The sequence below is a fragment of the Seriola dumerili genome, unplaced genomic scaffold (assembly GCF_002260705.1).
Source record: "Seriola dumerili isolate Sdu_G_001 unplaced genomic scaffold, Sdu_1.0 BDQW01000291.1, whole genome shotgun sequence".
Taxonomy (NCBI): domain Eukaryota; kingdom Metazoa; phylum Chordata; class Actinopteri; order Carangiformes; family Carangidae; genus Seriola; species Seriola dumerili.
The window spans coordinates 6,689,677-6,709,731 of record NW_019174546.1 but is presented as its reverse complement, the minus strand read 5'-3'; positions in this window follow the sequence as shown (position 1 = coordinate 6,709,731).

Sequence of the window (20,055 nt, the reverse complement as noted above, 5' to 3'; positions counted from 1 at the left end):
ACCTGGGAAGAGATTTGTTCAGTTGTGTAAAACTTATTTGGCCACCTTTCTGCCACAGACCCACACCTATACAAGGTGACAAACACCCTCACACGCTCACAAAGATACACACAACTCTTGACTCACTCGCTCACTCACTCAATCACTCAGTAATTCAGACACGAGCACACATATTCAGAAAAAGCGAGTGTGTGTATATGTATGTGTGCGTGTGTGCCGTCTGGCGTGGCTGAGCATATTCCCTGTTACTATTTGTCTGGACACATATAACAAGGCTCATCAATCTTCTTCAGGGACTGTTCAGAGTTTGGATTAAAAACACCTGGGCCTCCGCAGGCTGAGTCATGAGGTGGAAACACGCTCCTACCCTGTCAGAACAACGAAGAACAGTCAGTCTAACACGACCTCAGACAGATAGAGATGGAGACCTGGGCAGGGTACAGAACCCGGCTGGCGCTGTGGTGCTGCTCTGGGAGCTGTCTGAAACGTTATCCCTTCTCGCAGAGCACCAGTGGAAACAAAAGAAGGACAAAGACAGCTTTGCCTATAAATCTCTTCTTCTTCTTCAAACACATTATGAATCTGTTGGAAAAGATTAGAGGTAGAATGAAGTAATAATTGTGCACCAGCAGTCCAAAACATGCACTTACTGACGATAAGGCCGTAACTCACTGTACAATGCACCTCCTACTGGTCGACGATTGAAGCAAAACATTAAAAAGCCCTAGAAGTGAGAAGGATATTGGCTTCCTTTGTGGTCTATTTGCCTTCCTGAGCTGTTCTTGGCTCTCACAATGATTAAGTCAACTACAGAAACAAGAAAGGTGAGACCCGAGGTAGACTTGAAAGTGTACCCATGATGAAAGCTTGGTATAATTCACAGAGGAGGGAAGCACAGGCAATCTGAGGGTGTTTCATAAACACATTCCTGAACAGAGCTGAAGTGGTGCAGACAATACATTTGTCTGAGGAGAAATTTAAGGCAGTCCCTGCAAAGAAGGATGATAAAGACATATTGAGTGTCATTGTGAGTCTGCACATGTGTGTTTGTGTGTGTGTGTGTGTGTGTGTGTGTGTGGGTGAGAGAGGTGCTTTGACCCCGGTCAAGTCACTTGACTTCTCGGCACCTCTGCCTACCCCAGCTGTATCAACACGGCCCCGCTCTACCCGGGCAGGCAGGCAGTGGGCCGGTGGTGTGTCAGGAGCCTGGCTTCAGCCCATCACCCAGAGACTGACTGGGTGTTTGTGTGAGTTTGGGTGGAGGGGATAGAGGGTGGTGGAAAAGGACCTGCGCCCCTCACCACAACTCCACTCTATGGAATTCAAATTATTCCTCGCTACCCCCGCGCCCCCCCACTAGCAACCATGCCCTGAGTAAACAAGCAGCTGGGGTCAGGGGCAAAGCAATCAGCACCACTGGGTAGCTCTTAATGGATTGCTGTGTTTGCTGACAGGTGGCTCGGTGGTGCCTCAGAATCAATATCAAAAGACGCCCCTTGTGTTACATGTTGTAATGCAACAATGGAGCAAAGATGATGTTATGTATGTATGTATGTGACAAATTAGAAGTGTGCTTCACATTTAACTTAGTGTTTTAGCACAGTTTTTTTTTTTCAGCCTGTTCATCTGTGTCCAAAATCACTCCTGCTCACACACTATCTCATCACTATCTAAGTATATGTAGCTCACTTTATAAGAACTTTCCAATAAGATATCAAGAATTCATTTTTAAATGACAGTAAATCAGGGTTATGAGTTTCTCATTTTCTAATAAGCAGCCAGAAAAAGTTATCTGCACTTTTATTAACAAAACGCTCATACAATAATCAATCAAGTCATATGTAATATATATTTATATTTTAATATGAAAATAAATGAATTAAAAAGTGTCTTTTTTTTCTACAGATGCTCTGTGGCATATTTCCTGCTTTTTCTGCACTAATTCAGGAGACGCTGCTGGTTAGGGACAAATTACCTCTATGTTCATACAGGTTGGGGGACTTGTTCACAGTAAACCATGTGAACACATTTTATAAATCCTCAATAAGACATTACATTGAGTTACAGAAGCTGTGCCCAAAGTTGATGGCAGGGCACGTATTAATCATTAAAATTCTGCGTCAGCACTTATATGTGAAGTGTTGCATAACTGTAATTTACACATCTGTAAGCTCAGGAGCAAAAAGTGATGCAATCCATTGTAGGACATTTTTTTTAGCATAAAGTAAAGAAGAGGTTTTTTTTTTTTGTTTCATTGTTGGAAGTTTTGCAGAAATACTGCACTTGCATTTGAACACTCAAATAAAATGATAGAAAGTAAAAGACAGCAAATAAAGAATGATTTGGGACACAAATCACAGTCCTCATCTTGCCCACTGGGGATCTTAGCAGCTTATAGTTTTCATATCATGCTTCACTCCAGACTCACTTTGGACGGTAGCCGGAAGAGGATGTGGACATGGGTGGAGGGAGAGAGTGGAAGAGGAGGACTCTGGAAAGGGATAGTGGGGGGTGGGGGGGGGGTGTTTGTCTAGACATATAATATGAACACCAGAAACCTTTGGTATATGGTGTATCTCACCTTCACATGACAGTAAGGAAAGACACACTATCACATTATCTCAAGACATAAGTGTAGGAGGGCTGGTTTGTCTAGCTACTAAAATTACCTCAGTGTACTAAAAAGGACGGACACCATTTACACCCGCTGCCTACCTCACATGACCTATAAGCTAACTCCTTTAAAACTTACAAAGAGATTTGTTAAGGTGATGAGACACTGTTTTTTTTTTTTTTTTTTTTAAGGGTGACACAAATGTTACACCACAGGAAGACTGACTTTCTATGCAGGCGGCTCTGCTTGAGCAGCTGTTAAAGATATGATGCATGTTGAATCCACTGGGTCCCTTTGCAAAGGATTTAAGGATGTTGCATGCCCTCAGCAGTGACATTAAAAGAAAAAAAGTCTACTACTTTGCTAATCCTCTCTGAACCTCTAATATCATTACTGTGGTAAATTCATCTTGGGGGAGGAGGAATGAATGGGCCTCTTTGTTTTATTATTATTATTTCTGGCACGGGGAACCACACACACGTCTGCGCAGCACTGACCAAAGGTCTATACCCAGATGGCAATGGTGCTACAACTTATTGTACAACAAACACATCTTTCAGGCTTTCGAGCCAACACCGGCCTCAATATGGGCTGGGACAGGGGCCAAACAATGCATTACCTCTCACCGCCTAACCTCCACTGCTTCCATCTCTCATAGTTAGCCCTCCTCTGAACAGGAGCATCCCAATCCCCGGGCTGATTTACTGTCTGAGGGATACTATGGGTTTCCTGCTCCAGAGTACACAGAAGCCACAGCAGGACACACTATGCAGACAAGTATCCTTTAACACAATAGTGCAGTATATGGAGAAAAGGGAACGTTCAAATATTGAATTGCTTATCAAATATTGCATGCTTGCCACTGGAAGACAAACGAGTATTTGGAGTTGAAAGCGTTGGTGGGGCCTTGAGAGCTTGGGTGTGCGGTTCTGTGCAGTCTGTGTTCTGACAGCTGGCAGAGGAAAAAATTAACCTGGCAGAAACCTGCTCTCCGCAAAAAAAAAAAAAAGAAAAAAAAAAAGAAAAGCAGTCAATAACAGGAACTCAATCAAACTGCCCTGGTTTCCGGTAAAGCTATGCACTCTGGACTGCCTGGTCTGACAGAGGCTGGCTTGCTGAAAGACTGGTTGGCTACAGGTCGGCCCGCACCGCAGCACAGAGAGCTCTCAGTTGGCTCTGTACTAGCACACTCATTTGTACCTCATCTGAATGAGGTTTCGTCTTTTATTCAGGTGGGTAGAAGAATGTGCCGAACACTGCAATGACTTGCCAAAGAAAGTAGTGAGCCCAAACCTCGAGTCAGGTTAATGCAACATAAAGGTTTGAGTTATCCTGTGCTCGCTTTTCACGACACACAAAGTGATTAAAAATAGAACATTTTTGGTAAAAGCCACTTGCTATATGATGTCAGGGAAATGAAAGATCTGGGAAGGACTCGCTTTTTAAAATGATATTCCACCCAAAGAGCATCTTTTGAGACGTAAAAAACACTTTGTCCTTCACAGAGAACAGAGGCCGTGGTCAGCTTGGATTCATTGCAGTTACAATGGATTCCAATAGTAACAACTTTCACAGCTGAAAGAAAACATCCATAGAAACTTGTCAAACCACTCCTGCTAACATAATCCTCTTTTCCACTGTCAACGTCCATGTTCAGTATTTTCCAAACTGCGTTGCAGCGTTACTTTACGCACATTAGAGCCTGTCTCCTGCTCTTCCACGGTCAAGTAATGGCTCTGAACTCCTGTGTTCAGCCAGCCTGATCGCTTTCAATACCTGAATTGTATTGGATTTTTTCTTCTTTTTTTTTTTTTTGATTTACTGTAACAACCAGTGATAGTGGCTTTGCAATCACTTCTATAGTTATTCTCCCCAAGTTGGAGACAAAGCTAAGCGATGCTAAACACGTGATGTCACATGCTGATAAGATGAAACAGATATTGATCTTCTTCGCTGAAGCGTATTTCTCAATATGCCCCACTTTAAATGCTGCAATATAAAATATGTAGAGGTTGAAAGGTCTCACATGAAGCGGTGCAGACTGATACAGATAACTTACAAGCACCACGGTGGTCAGGAAAGGGCTCGGGGTGGCTGCAGCGGGACACATGGCACCTAATGTCACAGCCAGTAAACCTCCAGAGTGACAAGCAGTGTTGGCAGGGTGGGCCGTCCACGCTTTGACTGCACAGCTCCTGTCATCGCCTCGACCTTGTTTAGTCTAAGTGTCGCTGTCTATCAGCTCACCGTAACACAGAAATATTCCTCTTTTCTCCCTGCAGACAAAGGAGGAGACAGTGCTGTGAAAATCAGATCCAGGAGTGAGAAATGAGAGAAATGTTCACAGGAACGAATTAACGTGTTGTAGAGATTTTTGTCAGATTTTACCCAAAATGAGAGGGGGTGTGTGTTTGATGACACACAATGACGTGAAACTCAAAGGTACTCATTTTCTAAACTTGTTTCAACCAGATGTTTCAACTCCTCTTGGCTTCTGTTTCAGCTGTGACGTGGCTTCGTTTCAAAACCCAAGTCACCATGCATCCTAAGTTGACATTTTTATTCACCCTCCATCATTGTATTCTTTATGTTTTGGAGTCATACTTCAGTTGTTAGACAGTTGGTCGTATGGGATACAACAAATGTTTTATACATTATCTTAACTACAGAGATATATGGATGCAGCAACGTCACATAAAAGTTTTATAAGTGGTTCAAACAAGCTCAAATACTTATGTGAAGATCACTATATGTTGAAAATGGAGGTCAACATACTCATGAATGTCACAGCAAGTCAAAACTGCAAGCAGGCTGATGATCCATGACTTCGCTCTGATATGCAACATCTACATAAATGTACATACTCTTTAAGGAGCTTTGAATGTACATTTAGTGTGGTCATTCATGCGGTGATGCCCTGTGGTTCTACACAGAAACATTCACATGGTAACAATGGTAATAAAATATTTGCCTTATTCATCAATTCTTCTCTTTTTTTTGTTTGTTTGTTTGTTTGTTTTTACTATATGTATATAATAAAATTTTTGGTCAGTCCCAACTGCACGTCAGGTATGGACTTCATCAACTGTTTCAGAAACAACAGTGTTTGAAAGTTCATTATTATTTTCCGTGAATTTAACACATTCAAATTTAAGTTTAGATTTTTTCATCAATTTTTTTGCTCCATGTAAACTTCTTTAAAAAAAAAAAAAAAAAACTACTCATTAACAATATTAATACCTTGAAGACTACCAAAAAGATTTAATTAAGTTTTGCTAATGTAACTGCTATTTTATCTTTATTATGTTTTCTTAATAAACACAAATGATATATTCTTCTCTGTATGGGGAAAAGCTAATAAGAGTGCAACTTTTCCTGTGCTGAATTTTTACACGAGAGGGAGAACTTGATGACTTTACATGGAGTTGAAGTCAGGAGCTTCAGGTAACTGAACAGCTGCCTCAGGGAGTGTGGTTTCGGCTGTAGGCTTAGCGATGACCCCTCTGGAATGAGCTGCATCCTCTCACGTACCTTTTATCAAGCTCCCAAAGTTATTAACACCTACTTATGAGATGTCATGTAGGCGCCACCCTCTGGCAGGAGACCTCATCTACGCTTTGCACCAACTTAATATCACAAAATATTTTTCAGTCTTCCAGTATTTCATGTACTTGTCTTAGATGTTTCCTCCTCCTTCAGCCCATAATAAGAGGCGCAGAATGGGTGTCTAAATATTCAATACAAACAGATGCAGCTTCCACAATGGCCCCACACCATCACCTCCAACATACATACAGTCACACACACAGACCACTCTCTATCTGTACACTTTCTCACACTCCTTCTTGCCCTACCATGTTTAGAGCCATGGCTTCGGACTAATTGAATAAGCAGCAACCCTGTGGACTGCCTCTCTGAGGGATTAGGATATGATCTCAAAAGAGCGGTCCTCTGAGGGCAAACACAGCCAATTTAGAGCCATTTCATGCTCTGCGCTCCAGCACACGAGAGGCCGGCATGGAGGCCACACACACACACACACACACACACACACACACACACACACTAGAAAAAAAGTAATTCATGGGCTTTCAAATCAAGCATGCTTTAAATTCTGGTCTTTCTCTTATGAAACACAGCTGTTTTTTGTTTTTTTCCTCCCTTTTTTTTTTTTTTTTTTTCTCTCCCTCGCCTCCCAAAATGCTACAGACACCATTAATTATTAAAAACTACCTTGGTATGCAAAACACCTGAATCCCACATGTTCGTACAACAGCAATTAAATGTTAAATAATAAAGAAAATAAATAATAAAGATCTTAAATATAATTAAGATCTCAAAGGTATTTAAAGAAAAACAGCAACTAATAAAAAAAATATGACTTTGTCAGTTTCTGCCTGTTAATGATGATTTGACTGTACTTTAAATATCAGTATTTCTTGAGTCACCCAGCAGTAACCCCTCTAATGCCTTCACCCTTCTGGCTCCACGCCAGCACTTTGTTTCATCAAATTAATTGTCTGAATCCTGTTTTTAATGACGCTTGCTTCCATTACATTTATTAAAGCCCTCTCTATGGACTGTTTTTCTTTTTTTTTTCTTTTTGTAATTGGAAAAAGTAAAAGGATTTCATTTACAGATAAGAATCCCTGGAGGTCTTATGACCCCACATTTAATTTTTGAAAAATTCTTGCAGGAGCGCAGCAGAAAAAGTCTCGAGATTTTTTTCCTTTGCTCACATTTCATGATGCAGACCCGAAAGAGTTCACAAAAGCAATTCTGTTTTCAAAAACTATAGCTGTAGCAAAAAAAAAAAAAAAAATGCTTTCATGCAAATATTAATTATTTTCTTTATCGGTGTGACAGTTACAGTGAGAAACGTTTTATAATCCGTCTCTTGGTCTTTTTTACCTGCCTGCTTTGGCTTTTCTCTGCCTTTCTTAAATATGAAATTCATAAGCATTCACATCACCTTAAACAACATTTCTAGGGGCTCCAGGGTTCAGAGGAAGCAACTCAAACAGTGTGTGTTTTATTACATGCCTCAGTAATCCAGGAAAGGGGAAGCACATGTCTCAGTGAAATACGATCGAATTCAGATTATCTGTGGATATTTTGCCCCATTTTAACCTCTCACATAAAATGAATCATATAAAAGTCGCTCCTAATTCAGTATATGTTATTTGTTATGCAGTGAGTCTTCTTCTTCTTCTCGGGGCAGCCAGTGCAGTAGTTCATGTCTGCCTTTCTATTTTCCAGCTGCCTGTTAGGATTGTGGCTTCCCCTGTGGCGGTATATTTCTCCCCCCTGGCAGAAAGAGAAGCATGCCATTAGTTCACGAGACCTGCCATTGCTGTCAAAATACAAGCGGGGAGTAGATCTATTAGATACCTATATTTCCTGGTAGAACAGCCTCCATCTCTGCCTTCCCCCTTGGCAGATTAAATAGAGAGACAAAACCCAGATGACTGGTTCTGAATCTATGAAAACATGGACTAAGTACACTGCTTTGGATGTGGATTCTAAAAGAAAATAATGAAAAAGCCACTGTTGGGAAAAAAAATTGTTTCTCAAAGGACAATTCAATTGAGAAGACACAGTCCGCTGTCATGGTTAGCTGTGATGCCATCTTTAGACTTTTTTTTTTTTTTTTACTATTTTAGTTTTTACTGATTTGTATTTATTATATTTTGCACATTTGGATTTTGAAAATTCTTGTTTAAAGACAAAATTTTTGCAAGAATTACACTTTAACTTTCAACTTTACCCACAAACAAAGTAAATCTTTCAGTGCTATTTGCAAATCCTCTGCGAGGATCTATCATGAGAGTCAAAAACAGTTGGAAGCCATCTATGCTGTTTAGTACTGGGGTTCAGTTCCACAATGAAGCGAGTCTGATTCCTTAAGTAGCAGAGGGAACGGTGCAAGAAAGATTTGTAATAAAAGCCCGCTCAGGTAAATCACTTTTCAACCTGTCATCACCCGCAAGGGTAATATTATTGGAAACAGACGGTGTGTATAACATGTGGATATTGGCTACTCATTTCACGGTCCCTTAAGACTTGGGCACCAGTGAATTCCACACTTCTTTATGAATTATCTTTAAACCTCCTTTTGGCAGACATTTTGATGTCTTTTTTTTCCCAGTGATAATTATTTGATACAGCTCACCCTTTTACGTATAAACTCTAAGTCCATTGTCAGTGGTGGTGGAAGAATTCAGATCCTTTGCAAAATAAGAAACAGTATGACAGTGTAACAGTACTCCATTACAAGTAAAAGTCCTGCATTAAAAATACTATTTAAGTAAAAGTACAGAAGGTATTTATACACATGTATAACATGTTGTCCATGCAGAAAACTGGCCCTGTAGTATTGAATATCACATTATTTGATTATCACTACTTGTGTATTAGTGTGTAAGCAGCATGTTACTGTTGTAGTTTGTTAAGATGAAACAAATGTCCTGTGCTAATTTAAGCTCATTTAAAATCACTGGATTCATAATTGACCCACTTTGGGTTAAACAGGTGAACTTTCACTAACACCAGGTTGTTTTGACCCAGTGCTAGTGTTACTTTTATATTAGCCGACTGTCTAAGACATGGATATTTTGATGTAACTGAGAGACAACAAGCGCAAGCTTGAACGTTTCCTTTGAAATAAAGGGGAGTAGAAGAATAAAGTCTCAAGTAGGCCCAGCTCAAATTTACACAGAACTTGAGTGAATGTGCTTCATTCCACCATTGTCTAAACAGAAAGTTTGGTAGGTGAAGTAAATAAATAATGAAGTAACTCTGTGGCTGGAATATCACACAATAAATAAACCAAAAACAGTGTCCTCAAATAAAATAATCAAATCTAATGAATTCGCTTCTGGTGAAAATGTGCTCTCAGGAAAATTAATTCAGCAGTTATTTGACTACCCCCTCTGTCTGGCCAAAGCCTTATCCACTAAGCTGAGTCTCAGGGCGGTCCACTGTTTGTGTGAGCTCTGAATCTGCAGGCTTTACAGGCTTTCCTCTTCCCCAGGCAGGGCGGAGAGGCTGCTGACTCCACAATCTCATCCCTATATCCCTCTATCCCTCTTCCTCCATCCCTCCATCCCCCAGTGTCCTGTTTACTCTCTGCAGCCCTGCGGCCGTGCCACCTCGGAGACACTCCAGACCACCAAGGTCCTAGCGGCCGCCTCGGATTGGCCACTGACAGCCCTCACCATGGGAACAACGGGGAGAGGTGCTGGAGTGGGTGGGGGAGTGGCGCTGACGGTGGCTTAGTGGTGGGGATTTTCTATGCTGTGGGACCAGGCAGGAGGGTGAAGGTATGATTAAATGCAGCTAGTCCTTGACATTTAAAATATATAGGGATGCCGTTGCATCGTGTGGCCAGGTGACCTCTTGTTGGGCTCCTCCACAGCAGTGCATTTTTGTATTTTTGGGCTTTTCAGTGGTTGACGACCATTACAAAACCATGAAACCATTATGAAAAAGAGAATGCCATACTGTGACTATCTAAAGAAAATTTATGAAGCTGCTGCATCTCTCAGTTACACAGGCAATGAATATGAACGATTTCTTCTTGCAGTTTATACCATTAAATTTTGTCTCAGCTCTGGTTGGCAGGAGGTTTCATACCACCCTACTTAAATTTCTTCTATAGCCATGAACGTAATAGGAGATGTTATTTTTGACACTCTGAGAAATGGGGAGGGGGAGTTCATGTTGGCCTAATAATGTTCTGGGATTCTTTCCAAAGCTTTAGTCGCCCTCTGCTGGTTACAGGCTGCACAGTTTCTCCTTTCCTTGTCAGCAATAATGTGGTGTGTTTGCACAGAACTACAGCCTACCACCGAGGCAACCACAGCAAGCTCCATCATGACATCTATTTTTGCATGGGTGGTCCCCTTTACATTGTTGAACTCAGTGACAGCAAGCGCTTGTGAATGTAAAAAGAAAAGTGCTGCACCAATTTTGGGCAGTGAAAAGATTTCTGCTTAGGTCAGTCTTGTCAGCAACCCATCAAAGCAAACAGCATTGGCCAAGCAAGGCATGCAGCTATTGAATGGCTTTCTCAAAATGCTCCCTGGCAGGACACTGTATTCTCAGCAAGCAGGCAGCCACTGTGGCATGATGAGAGGGTAAAGGGGATATTAATTTTGTTTTGGTAGCGTTGTATATGAGGTGTTCAAGGGCTACTTATTGGGGGCAGACATCCAGGCAGGGATAAAGAGCGACTGCTGGAGAAAGAGAGGTAGGGAGGGGGGAAAGAGTGGGGAAATACAGGTGTGTGTGCATTAGCCTCAACATGGAGCCACTCTGCACTAATTTTCTGCTGAGTTTCTGGAAAGTGGGTTCCTGCTCTGAGGCAATCAGCGGTGTGTTTTCCCCATGCTGATGTGAGCTCTGCAGATCGTGATTGCCTCTTGCTTTCAGGCTGAAGGGAGGGGATCTGCTGAGACAGCACACAGGGAGAAAGGGTCCGTGATCAAATGAATCACAAAAAAATATATATATATATCTTTTACTTACTTTAAGTAAACAAGATCGGATATTCTTCCAAGATACCTCACCTCACCAGATGAGGCTACAATCCATCTTTAACTTCAGATTTTGTGTCTCCACAAAGACAGGGAAACAGACAACAACAACAACAACAAAAATCCCTGCACTTTTCAGCTGAAAAAAAGTGAGAGACTGCAAGTGAAACAAAACCTGGAACACTGAGGAAAAAAGGGGGAATTGTGGGCGCTGACTCCAGAGTGTTTGTGTAGGGTCTTCAAGATTTTGACAGCCACAGGATACGTGTGGGCCATTGTTAGTCCTTCCAAGTGCTACCTCAGTGGTACAACTTCCTCCTCTCCCACCAACCTCCATGCCCACACACATCCACACACAGACACACATACACAACAGCATACACCATTCACAACTATGCATATTTCTGTTTACAGTATGAGTTTGATTTATTTAAAAAGACTGAAACTCGACAGTTTTATTTCATTTTGATACTCATTTATAACTTTTTATTTATGGCGATAGAATTAGCCATTATGTGACATCACCGCATTTGCTGGATTTACATTTACTGCATGAATCAAAAAGTCAGCTTAACTGAAACTGAACTGGAAAAGAACATTCACAGACATTTTTTTTAATGATCCCAATAATGACCAAAGGATGTTGAAAAATTGCTTTATAGTCAGATCTTTAATTTTTGTTTTATTTAACCACTAAATAAATAAATATAACATTTAAAAATGAAAGAAATAAAAATTAAACTATGATTGATAATGCTGCCTTTTGAAAAATGTATGAGCAATATTTGATGTTAATTTAGTGAATAGATACAATGTATGAAATGTAACCATTTTATAATTACATTATTGATTGAAAATAATAAAGCTTTGGTCCAAAAATATTTTTTTATTAATAGACTAAACATAGTTGTCTTTTGTACCTTTATAAAACAGGTCACAAAAGAATATAAAAATATAAAGTATTAAAATCCTATTCACAGATTCAAATAAGAACAAGTAAAATCTTTATATCAAATATTTTTCCTCTTCTTTCATGCTGCCTTTAAAATCTTACAACACAACACAATTCTAATATGTAGCCTATTCTTAATCTGTGAAATATGTTGCTGTAATACTGACTATAATAATACAGTGCAAATGTGTTTATGAAGGTATTGAAACAGTGGTGTAAATATATATTACACAGACATTAAACCTGTGCTCTAACAGTGTAAAATGCAGCTTTATTATTTGACAGAATATCAATTTAAAACTGAACTGCTCATCTGAAAGGTGGAGATAATTGCATATTTGTAATTTGTTCATAAAATAAAAGTGTTCACTGTTGTCAGAAACATCTACCTGACAGTGTTTCCCAGCCGCAATAAATCCCTGGCCCCTACCAGTAAGAGCATGAACATCATCCAAAACGCCCCTGAATAGACACAGACACAGTAAATCTTTTTTGCCTGCGCTGCCTGCCACACAACACATAAAATGTCTCCCTCAAAATGGGCTCTTTGTGTGGTCAAGTGAATATGGCCTGAAGAATGAACCGCAGCGCTGTGACTCTTTTCCTGTTTCCCCTGTCTAAAAGCAGACTGGACTGAAATGAAGGCAGGCCCAAAAAAAAAAAAAAAAAAAAAAAAAGCCAAACCAAGAACAAACCAGGCAATGAATTTTTAGCTTAAATATGGTCAGGTATCAGTAACCACCCCGCCACCCCCCACCCCGATCAAAACCCAAATGGGTGGCTGAGGTTGTACCCTGTTCCTTGAAAATATGCGGTGTTGCAAAAGTTGTGCTGATTTTCACCACACTATACTTTACATCTCAACAACATACATACTGCCACGACAGAAATGAACTCGTTTCATCTTCTGCGTCACCTCAGTCTGACCTTTGTCTCTCACTTTCAGGGTTGTGCCAATCCTCCTCTCCGCTCTTGAGCTCCATCGTGGGAAACATTTCACACTACAATGGCGGCAACAGCACGGGTTACTATTTGGGTGCCTTGTGCTGTGTTTTTGTTGGCCATTGGAGCTGTTTTTGGGAGACAGACAGAGAACAGGCTAAGGGTCTTTTCCCCTCAGTACGTCCCTGCTGCACAGAGACCGGGGCTCAGCTCATCGATCACTGTGCACCGGGAGGGAGGACAGACTCTGTGGGTGGGATGGGAGAGCATAACCGAGACATGTATGGATATGGATATGTATAAAGCTTATGCATGTCTAGTGTTTGCTGTTCTGTAACAAAATTAAGTTATGCAAGCATGTGTGTGTGTGTGTGTGTGTGTGTGTGTGTGTGTGTGTGTGTGTGTGTGTGTGTGTGGGCGAGTGCGAGAGTGTGGGAGTAGATAAAGGGGATCCAATAAAACATGACAGGCGTATGGTTCGGGCACAAAAAGTAGATGTTTGCATGGGTAAGGGGTCAAGAAGGAGTTCATTTGTCTGGCTGGAGAGGTCTGATGTGATAAAATATGCACACAAGCAGCATGTTCATACGCCCACGCAAGCACACAAGCTTGTGTTAACACACTAACCTCAGTCTCAGAGAACATGCTCCTTCACTCTGTTTGAACAAGACGCTTGGCTCCATTTAGTTCCTTCAGCAATGACTCCTCAGCAAGAGCTAAAGCATAAAAGAGCGAAGCACGTACACACGCAGAGGCCTGATGGATTACGGCTCTCTTGGCCACTGAAGCCTCTCAGCAGGGCTGGCAGACTAAACAGAGACCCCGTGCAGGCTGAGGGGTGAGCCAGAGGGACGAGTAAATACAAAGCTGATGGAAAGGGCCCCATTGTGGGACCGCCTGACCAGCAGTAGGGCCCAACCTGGAGATGATATGGAGCCAAGCAGATGACCCAACAGCAGGGAACCTCCAAGATCATTAAAGGCTTCGGCGTGGCCATTTGATCAGTGTTGAAACCACTGACTGAAAACACTGAACACAGCAAGCTGCTGTGTTTCCCCCTCGTCTGGAAATCAATCTGCGTGTGGGTGGGAGATGGCTATTTTCATTTCAAGTCATGTCGTACTGTTACTGAAAAAAATGCGTTGCAGAATAAAAGTATGGAGCATGTACGGGCTGATCACACAATGATTTATCTACGTCAAGCTACTAATAATAATTGTTGAGCATATTAGACTAATTAGACATTTTACTCAATACAGAATTCCATCAAATGCACAGAGAATCTATTATAAAAGGCATAACACTAGGTTTAAGCAGAAACACACAACACTGATATCTTATCACCTTTTAAGTTGACATTGGATGAGTTAGCACATCCAGCAGATACAAAGCAACATTAGCATTCATTTGGACTCATATTTGTGTCCACCTGATGACGGTAAGTTTAATATTCACTCTCCTTTTATCTCTGTTTAGGTTTCCACCAACTCCTGAGGGAAATATCTGGCTCTGCAGCTGCTAATTGCTCCACTGTGTTCACCAGCTATAGTCTCTAACTCCTCCGTTTGGTACTGGAAAGGTCATGTAAAGTGGGTTTTCAGAGCTTTTTCGCTGACAACAGCTGCCTGCTGTGGCCAAAAAGTACACTGCTGATAGCCAGGAGAGTGAACCAGAACAATGATTTGGACAGCTACACAATGAGCTGAAACTCGCTATAAAGCTCCATAAAGCCAGGGGGAGCTGCATATTCAAGTGATAATCATCTTTAGGTTGAGCAACACCTTTCACACTGTCACATTGAATTTACAGAGTCATTTGATACACTGTTATTAAAAAAAAAACTGTTATAGCTGGTCTAAGGCAACACTATCTATCTTTTGCTTAATGGCAGCACCAGTCACCACAAGTGTCAATTACAGGTGCATATATAGTGTAAAAGTAGAACAATTAAAGAAGGGTCATAAAGCAACGTGACCCAGTAATCTCTCATCTTTGTTAACATTAGCTAACATTAGCCACCATAAGTTTCTGGTCATACCAGAAGAGATAACGCTGTATTGCTGAAACCCCTGTGTGTATTGAATTGAGCAAACTTGTGTTTTATTGCTCCCAACTTTGGTTTCATGAGGAGAGGAGCCTTTTTGTTATTGTAAAAGTTACATAGTCTCTATTGAACAACATCATAAAGATTCTTCAAAAAGACTGGACACCAGTGATATCCAGGATTAAGATGACTATATTAGGGGAAAACCATGAAGGGATAACTGGACATTGTATTCTTACTGGTGGCAAACCTCAGTGAAGTTAAAAACAGATCACTCACCCAGCATGTTCTCACCGCTGGACGTGACGACACATGTTCTGCCATTAACTGAACATAAACGTGGTCCCCCCCCCCTCCCCTCACGCAAATCAGAACCACCTGCCCCCGGGCCCTGAGAACTGGCTGGTCCTCTCTCCGGACCTCCTTGGAGAGAGAGAGAGAGAGAGAGAGCGCCTCTTGTTTGGACAAACGTCAGGGCCAGCTCCGGGGCTCGTACATGAAACGAAGAGTGGAGCAGAGAATCTTACCCTTCACATAGCCTCCTACAACCTCGGGCCCCGTCTCCTCCCTTCTGAGCAGGGCCCAATATTTTTTAATTACGTACAGGAAACTCCTGTTACAAAGGACACTTTCTTAGTCAATCTGCAGGGAGGCTGTGAGGAGTTCTGGGGTCACCCTCCCCTTTTTTCTCTGTCTGTCCTTTCTTACTTAGTGTGTGTGTGGGCGGTAGATGTATCCACTAACAAACTGGAGAGCATGCCACCCAGAGATTCGGGTCACTGCTGACAGCCTACCTTCCCAAAGTCAAGCCAGCACCTCACCTGGTTTTCTGAATGCAATGCCCCTTTATACACATGGCACCAACACCAAAACTATCCAAAGCATCCCTACCCTTAACAAGCTCCTACCCTGACCAAACAAACCAACTTCAGCATCAACTTCTGTCTTACTTTCTTGTTCACATAGACTGTATTGTCAATATTAATACTACTTTATACAGCAAGACAAAGAGTTAGACATGTCAGTAAGCTTTCTTCACCCTCAGCTTCTTTGCTCCGGTGGTCTCTAACTGACAGGAACTCAGGCACTATTTGTTATCTTTAGGCCCAATAAGTCCATCTGGTTTTGGTTTGGCTCCTCGAGCTCGCCCCTGGAGATGTGGATGGAGGAGACTTAGGGGTGAGGTGGTGGAGGGGCAGTAGAAGGAGGCATTTTTCTCCTCTTAAATTGAATTTCTCACCATTCTAACCTGGGCCTTGGACCAGGGATAGAGCGAGAGCTTAATGCATTCGGCTTCCAACCCTGAGGCTCTTGAAAAGCTATGCAAAAAAAGTAAGTAAGAGTGGGGGGAAAAAAATCCTTGGAAGAAATCAGTATCACCTGTTTTGCCAAACGACTTGCATGTTCATAGTAATGGCTATTAACTGACTCGGATTCTCTGCCTGTTTGAGGAATGTATGAACTCTCTCTGAACCATTCCTGACATGAAAGCTCTTATGTCTGATGAAATGATGTGTGAAAATAAACAAATAGTAGACATAACAAAGCTGTCAGTCCTTGATAGGAAATTATGGATGGAAAGTATTTGAAATTCATGTGTCAGGTGTTTTATTTTAATGTTGTAAAAATGTTATTGAAGTAAGATTTTTAATAAATGTACATTACACCAGGAGAAATCTTTTTCCAAAAACAGGAATATCTGTAGCAAAAGGTCCCCACAACGTTGATGGTTACAGTAGTCAACGTAAAATAATGTTATCTATCCAGCTAACCAGCATGCAGCCAGGGCCGCTGGAAGATGTTTTAAATTGGGGGTGCTGTAGTGGGAGGAGCATTTTACCCCAACCCATACAATACAACTCATACAAATACAGCATAGCAACAATACTACTACGCACACACCAAAAAAGCAGCAGCAGTAACAACAGCAGCAGCCAGTTGTATAAAAAAAGGACTCAGTAATGCTATTACACAAATAGTTCACAATAATGCCAAAATATTGCAATACACACGTCCAAAAGCCCATTGCGCATGGCACACAAGAACATATCCAAACACGCACATTTTTTTAGATATATCAGTGTGATGTTTAAAATAATTGACAACTGAATATTTAACGGCTCGGCGGCAGCTTACAATACCACACCATCAAATGTAGGTCTCTATATTCACTAATGGGTCCAAAAGCTCATTGAGCACAGCACACAAGAACATATCCGCACAATACGCACATTTTTCAACAAAGATATGTCGGTGTGATGTTAAAAGTAATTGACAACTGAATTTTAAAATGCTCGGCGGCAGCTTAAACCAAATAACTTACCTTGAGCTGCAGGCCAGGTGCTCCAGTAGTTGTAATAATCCAAATGCGGCCTTGCGCTCAGGTGTTGTGGAAAGTCTCTCATCAGGGCATGGATCTCCAATCAGTTCAAAATATCAGTGTGGACATGCATCAGGAAGAGGAAAATTTGTCTCTTTTGGGTCATGGTATTGCGTAGGCATGTTTTCACGCAAGGTGGCGAAGGTCCGCTCGTATTGAGACCACAGAAATATGCAGGCACAGAAGTGAGTTTTTCATCTTCTGTAAACAGAGTTCTTGTTTGTGGATGGAGCTTAGGTATGGCTTAGACATGTTGCTTCATCTTGAACTGCGACACGAGACTCTCTGGTGACATCCTCTAGCATTTTGAGCTGGAGATCAGGACGGCCTGGGTCCAGCTCCTCGGGAAGGTGATGGCCCACCGAATCGACCGGTTGCCCTCTGCTGCCACTTCACGCAGGCAAAGCACACAACTTGACCTTACTCCGCAACGATGTGAAGCCACTTCCATTTAGCAAACGAAGTTTGTGTAAATGCACGGCTGAAAGTTTCTTTCCCAAAACGTCTGGCCGGAAATAGGAAGTAGAGTGGCTGGAAAGGCTCCTCATATGACAAATGTCAAATGTCACCTTGACACCTGTTAGTAGCAGGCTCCTCAATGGTGGCGGTGCTAACGACTTCGGCGGGTGCCTGTCTCCAAGGAAAAACTACAGCCAAACGAAAACGATGTTGGTGGAGCTGCTCTTCTGCGAAGGCTGGATTTTATCCAGGCTCTCTTTATATGGTGGTTTGCCAAAAAAAATCTGCAAAATGCTTTTCCTCCATTATGATTTTATCCTTCGATTAGCTATCAATGCTACAGCAGCCGGATGTAAATTTACGACATAACCCGCCCTACACTGCCTCTGATTGGCTAGTGGTCGTGGCTTCCACTGTTTGGATTGGTTAGGTTTAGGCATGAGGAATGAGAATGGTTAGGATCACGGTAAGAGCTCATTCTATGGAGTAGAACTTACGGAGCCCCTGAGGGGACATGGGGAAAAAAACTTAGGGGGAATCTTTGACTTTTTCGTGCCCACCAGAAAGAAAAGATTTTTTTTCCCCCGATGGCCCTTTAGGGGCTCCGTAGAAATCTGAAGTTCTGGAAATATTCCAAATCATTTTAAAAAGCCGACATCTGTCACAAAGATCCATATAATGTTGTTGTGTCAGGATTGGAAAATTAGGAAAATCTCACTATAACTAGGTGCTTGCATGCTTGCTAGCTTGCTAGCTAGTTATCTCACCAGATCTATAATTGTGTGTTTTCATCATTGAATCTGCACTTGAGATACTCAGCATACACATTTGTTTACATCTACAATCAATATCTGAGGAAACTGCAAGAAGTGACTATTTGAAGTTTTTCACTTGCCAGGACAGGACTTGCTTATGACTGTGTGTCCTTTTCACTTTAAAGTTACACTTGTTACTTATTTATTTAATCTTCTCTTTCAACCCGCTTTGATATCAGACATTCTGTAAATAGGCTACTCCTAAGGCCAGTTTTCATTTTTAGCTGCACATCTTCTTTTGTCCACTTTCTAAGAAGAAATTCCTCAAAAGGAGCCTGAGCTCAAGTCGATTTCAGGTTTTCATACGGATGGAAGACAGTTTGTCCCTCATCCATCTTTCTTGTCACTGTCCAGTGCACGATATATAAATCAAAATGGAAGAAAAATGAAAATAACCCAAAACTGTGAATTATTTCGTCGGCCCTTACAATTTTATGGCCATGACAGTCTTAAACTACTGGATGTAAAAAGTGGTCAACTACAGGGTTTCTATGCTTTTTGGTGGTGCAGTTTGCTTTTCTGGTATTTCTGTACAATTAAGTACACGTTTCCCATGGTACTCTCCCATAAAGTCTGCACGTATCCCTGACTAACCCTGTGGGTTCTGTAAATAAGACCTCAGTGTCTTTTAAAGGATAGAGCAGGCTGAAAGTTAAGGTATACTTTGTGGAAATTGAAATGTTCTTCAAATGTACATGCTCATCACAAACTCACATTCAGCTCACTGTTTCTTCATTGTCATTCATCTTCATGTTTTCTGTTTCTCAACCCCTCTTGTGACCTCTGTAATAATCCTTGATAGCCACTTCTTTTTTCTCCAGAGTCAAAGCCCCATTCCCCCGACATCATCATCATCCCACACACTCAGTTTATTTTCTCAGGTGAACAAACTGTATTGCACACACTGGCTCCCTCAGATGCTCTTTATTAGGCTCCTGGAATCAGCTGTACTTTCATCTTGAATAAGGGTGCGTGTTTGTGTGTTCAAGGTTTACAGAGACCTGGGCTGAGATTGTAAAATTCTCACTGAAAATAGCTCACTACATTGTGACAGACAGACAAAATGCTTCACGAAGACTGCTTTTAATCGCACAGAGAGTGTGTTTTCCTCTCAATAACCCAGAGAGAGTATAAAGACATGAAAAACGTTTATGTGATTGTCTCAGAACTAAATATACCAAAGAAAACTGGGACTCATGTTGAAAACATTTGGTTGAGTTTAGATTTATGCTTCACATTAGGAGACCACAAATTGGCTATAATTTGTTTTAGAAAGAGTGTATCATTACTCTAGCTTTATGTATGTGACAAT